This window comes from Hyla sarda, chromosome 1, assembly GCF_029499605.1.
Source record: "Hyla sarda isolate aHylSar1 chromosome 1, aHylSar1.hap1, whole genome shotgun sequence".
NCBI lineage: Eukaryota > Metazoa > Chordata > Amphibia > Anura > Hylidae > Hyla > Hyla sarda.
Genome location: NC_079189.1, coordinates 587,496,852 through 587,501,827, shown reverse-complemented (window position 1 = coordinate 587,501,827; position 4,976 = coordinate 587,496,852). Strand labels below are relative to the sequence as shown.

The window sequence follows — 4,976 nt, the reverse complement described above, 5'->3', positions numbered from 1 at the left end:
CACAGTGGAGTTTCCCACTTTCATCCACACAAACATGTCTTGAACCATAGGTTCAGCAGGATTAGGAGGTTGACGACAACCAAGACACCTATTAGACTTCTTGGAGTACGGCAACAGGGTTCCACAATCCGCACAGGTAAGGTGACTTCTTGTTATGTGGATGTGGATTTATGGCTTCCAGGGTGCGGATGACCAGTCTGTGGAGAAGCCATCTACAAAAGAAAGCGTAAAATGAAAAATATATATTCAATAGAAATACTGCAAAGCAAGTAGACTAAAAATACCTAGAAATAGTATTACTAGAGTACACAGGAACAACAACACAGATCACAAAGGGAACTACTTAGCTGTCAAAACTGCAGCAAGAGGCCAAAATGGAGGAGGGGGCTGTTTAAATAGACAGAAGGGGCTCCAAAATTATTAAGCCCCGCCCCAGAAAATGAAGTCCGTACAGAAACCTAAAACTACTCCATTGCAGAAAAACTGACTATAGGATTGTACTTCCCACACTAGGGTAAAGGGAATCACTAAGCAAAGAACTGATTTTTAAAAGGAAAGAAGAAAAGAATTGGTGCCGACCGAACCGGAAGTCGTCAAGTGACGCAATTCTGGTTAGCGTGTGGTGCCCAGAGCATGCCGCAGAAGCTGGCATAACAGCCAGCACCACAGCACGAGCTAAGTTAAACAATATATACACAGGCAGGCTCCAGCATGGAGCCTGCAACCGTCCTGCTGTCCATACTTGGGCTGGAAATCAATAAATTTCCATCTGTCCTGACAAAAAGGAACAATGCTCCAAACTTCTCAGTCAAAAAAAAGACTTCTCAGAAGAAAAATGAGAACTTATGATACTAACTTGCTCAATCCGCAAGTTGGGGAAAGACAGAATTTTTTTTCAGCATGGAGCTGAACCACGACAGAGTGCTGTGTACTATCAGTTATCAGATAGGGATACACTCAAGTTCAAGTGACTCCCCCAGAAAAATCCCTCTTGTTGAAGAGTTTGGAGTAGTGGAGATTGGTCATCAACATGACCTTCTGAAACAGGCACATAAAAGTACATAATTTCAGGATGGAGGTTATCTGCTCAGTTTTTTCTAATTCTCAAGAAAGGAAATTTATGGAACAGTCTGCCTCAGGAACTGGTTATAGCAGGGTAAATTGAGGGTTTCAAAACAGGGTTAGGTACATTCCTAGAACAAAATAACATTAATGCATATTCAGAAATATAGAATCCATTCTCCTTCATCCACCCATACCCCTCCCCTAACCTCCTTGGTTAAACTCTATGGACGTGACTTTTTTTTGTACTATGTAAGGCCTCTTTCACACTGATGTTGTGCCCTGTTGGAGAACGTCCGTCAGGCACTTTTTTTTTTTGAGCCTTAACAGACGTTCTTTTTGTTGGGGCACAGCGGGAAATAACAGGTCCCAACAGATCCCACTTACTATTATGGGGTCCGTCAGGCGCTGTTTTTTTTTCGACGGGAGTAGGAAAAACGTTGCATTATGTATTTTTCCTCCCGCTATTCTCCCCGGCTTCCCCAGCGGACGTTACACTGTCGTGTCCGAACGGCAGTGTGAAAGAAGCCTAAGAAGGACTACATGGCCATACCTCTTCAGAAAGCATCTGAAATTTGTGGCTCTAGTCTGAGGTTCCATGTGGTATCTACAGTTCAGATGCCTGCCTTTTGGATAATCTACAGCTCCCAGAGTCTTCACAAAAGTCTCCATTGTCCTATCGGAAGTAAGCACCTTACTTAGATGATTGGATAATTGGTGGCTGAAGGCGGACTCAGAGAGCTCACTACGTGTACATAAACATCACTATACAATTTCTACAGTCGCAAGGCTTCATGCTGAATTTCAAAAAATATCTTATCTAGCACATTCACAGTTTCTGTTTTTTTTTTTTTTTATTGGACTCGGTGAGGATGTAAGTGTTTGTCTCTCCAGAGAGGATTTTGAAGATTAGGAAGGAGATTGTAGAGCTCTCTCAAAGTCCCCAGGTGACCATCAAAAGAGAGCAATAAAGACTGGACTGTCTCGCCTCTACAGTAGATGCAGTGCCATGGGTGAAAAGCCACATCAGACCTCTTAAAGCTCCGATATCTCACTGGGACAGGAGTCGTAGCACACAGTCAGATGCACACCTAGAGAGAGGGAGAACTATTCTGCAAAACCAAAAAATAGTACTGACGGCGAATGTCTCACAGTGAGGAGCTCACATCAGCAACCTGTGGAGACAAAGGAACCCCCAGCCCCAGCAGTGTGTTGCCTTGTCTTCAAATTGCAGGTAGCTCCGGGGGGTAAAATTAGCTCCATTTTGCTCCAAATAAGTGCTTGTCAGGTCAGACAACGTAGCTATGTTTTTTTATTTTTTTTATCTCAACAAACGGGAGCACTCGAGCTCCATTCCTCATCATAGACTGCAGAACCTGAAGTCTCTGCCAGCAATACACATCAAGGAGACTCTAATCATTACTACAGGACCTTCTCAGCAGCCAAGTACTTCATCAGGGAGAATGGTCGTTGAACAACTTTTTTTTTCAGATCACGCCAGATTAAGTCACCCAAAACTGAATGTTTTTGTGTCCAAAAAACGCCAAGACCAGGAGATTCTGCTTCCTATTTAAACGGGTATTCCAGGAATTTTTATTTTATTTGAAAATGCTACAAAATAAGTGTCGTCTCTGGTATTCCCAGGTTGCAGTGCGGCCTCAGACATTACATCACTAGTCAGCTGTTCAAAGGGAGTCTGTCTGCTTCATGCTGAAGGGAATTGTAATTTTGCAACAGCTGGAGGCACCGGTTAGACAACAATGGTCTATTGTTAACAGCACAGCATGGAAGGCAGCTCAAGTGTGCTTCAATGAGAGGGGTGGTTGATTTATGGGAGGGAGAAAAGTTACCTCACACTTACAACCAAGAGATCCTAGGACTTGTAGTTGGAGGGAGGGAACTTCAACAGTAAAAGTAGATTTTTTATTACTTACCGTAAAATCTCTTTCTCGAAGGATCCATTGAGGGACACAGACCATGGGTGTATGCTGCTGTATCTAGGAGGTATGACACTATGGCAACACAAAAGTCGTCTCCTCCCAGCAGGATATACCCGCCTCCAGGCCCTGAGCTGATCAGTTTTAGTTCCAGAGCAATAGGAGAGGACCGACAGGTCAAGAAGAAAACACGAACTGTCCGAGAACCAGAGAAATATATATAACTGTACTCACCCTCGGACAGAGAACCAAAGAGAAACCCAAAAGGGCGGGAGCTGTGTCCCCCAATGGATCCTTCGAGAAAGATTTTACGGTAAGTAATAAAAAATCTCCTTTTCTCTGTCGGCTCCATTGGGGGACACAGACCATGGGACATACCAAAGCCGTCCCTTGGGTGGGAAGAAGAAAACCCGGTTAGGCAGACGGCTGAACCACCGCCGCCTGCAGCACCTTCCGGCCCTGACTAGCATCAGCCGATGCTAAGGTATGAACCCGGTAAAAACCTCGAGAAAGTATGCAAAGGTAACCAGGTAGCCGCTTGCAGATCTGCAAGGTCGAGGTCTTGTTCTGGAGAGCCCAAGAAGCCCCAACAGAACGGGTAGAATGAGCCAAAACCCTGAAGGGAGGGATCTTCCCCCTACAGTGATAGACTTTCGAAATAGCAGACCGGATCCACCGAAAAATGGTGGCCTTGGAAGCAGGTTGTCCCAAGCAACGACCTTCCGTAAGGATGAAATGAAGCGGTGACAGAGAGGTAGGCCCGAACAGACCACACCACAGCCAGATTGTGGAGTAAACACTGCTTGGGATGAGAAGGAGCAGAACAAAAGGACGGAAGGACGAAGTCCTCATTGAGATGAAAAGCCAAAAACGACTTTAGGCAAAAATGAAGGATCTGGCTGGAAAACGACCTTGTCCTGGTGAATCACCAGAAACGGAGAAGAATAGAAAGGCCCGAAACCTGACCCTTAAGGGAACTGAGAGACAACCCCAGTTCCAATCCCGACTGCAAGAAAGATAGAAGACGGGAAACCGAAAAGGTAACAGGACACGAGACCTGAGCTTCACACCAACTAAAATAAGACCACCAGGTACGGTGGTAAATTTTTGCCGAGGAGGGCTTACGAGCCCTGAGCATGGTGCCAATGACTTGGGAAGAGAAACTGCGGCTCTCAAAACCGCGGTCTCGACCGCCACACCGTCAAAGCAGGGTCGGTAATAGTTCTGGTTTCTGTAGTGTAGTGGTTATCATGTTTGCCTAACACGCAAAAGGTCCCTGGTTCGAAACCAGGCAGAAACATGGGCTTTCCTCTTATCTGACTTTTTGTTAAAGTTGGATGTGAAAATGATATTTTTTTTTTCACTAAAATGCTAGTTTTTCCTCAAATGTAAAATTTTTACAAGGTATAATAGGACAAAATGACCCCCAAAATTTGTAACCCCATCTCTTCTGAGTATGGAAATACCCCATGTTAGGACGTAAAATGCTTTGCGGGCAAACTACAATGCTCAGAAGAGAAGGAGTCATGTTTGGCTTTTGAAAAGCAAAATTTGCTGAAATGGTTTTTGGGGGGCATGTCCCATTTAGGAAGCCACTATGGTTCCAGGGCAGCAAAAAAAAAAAAAACACATGGCATGCTATTTTGGAAAGTACACCCCTCAAGGCACGTAACAAGGGGTCCATTGAGCCTTAACACCCCACAGGTGTTTGACGACTTTTCGTGAAAGTTGGATGTGTAAATGATTATTCATTTTTTTCACTAAAATGCTAGTTTTCCCTCAAATGACATTTTTTTTACAAGAGGTAATAGGACAAAATAACCCCCCCCCCCCCCCCCAAAACAAAAATTTGAAACCCCATCTCTTCTGAGTATGGAAATACCCCATGTGTGGACGTCAAGTGCTCTGCTGGCGCACTACAATGCTCAGAAGAGAAGGAGCGCCATTGAGCTTTTGGGAAAAAAATTGTTTGGAATG

The 4,976-nt window shown here is 44.6% G+C and overlaps 1 non-coding gene across 1 annotated transcript; it reads left to right on the top strand.

Annotated features, from left to right (window-relative positions):
- Positions 1-4,226: 4,226 nt before the first annotated feature.
- Positions 4,227-4,299, top strand: TRNAV-AAC (transfer RNA valine (anticodon AAC)). Its single transcript has one exon. It is a non-coding gene; the product is annotated as a tRNA-Val (tRNA).
- The last annotated feature ends 677 nt before the right edge of the window (positions 4,300-4,976 follow it).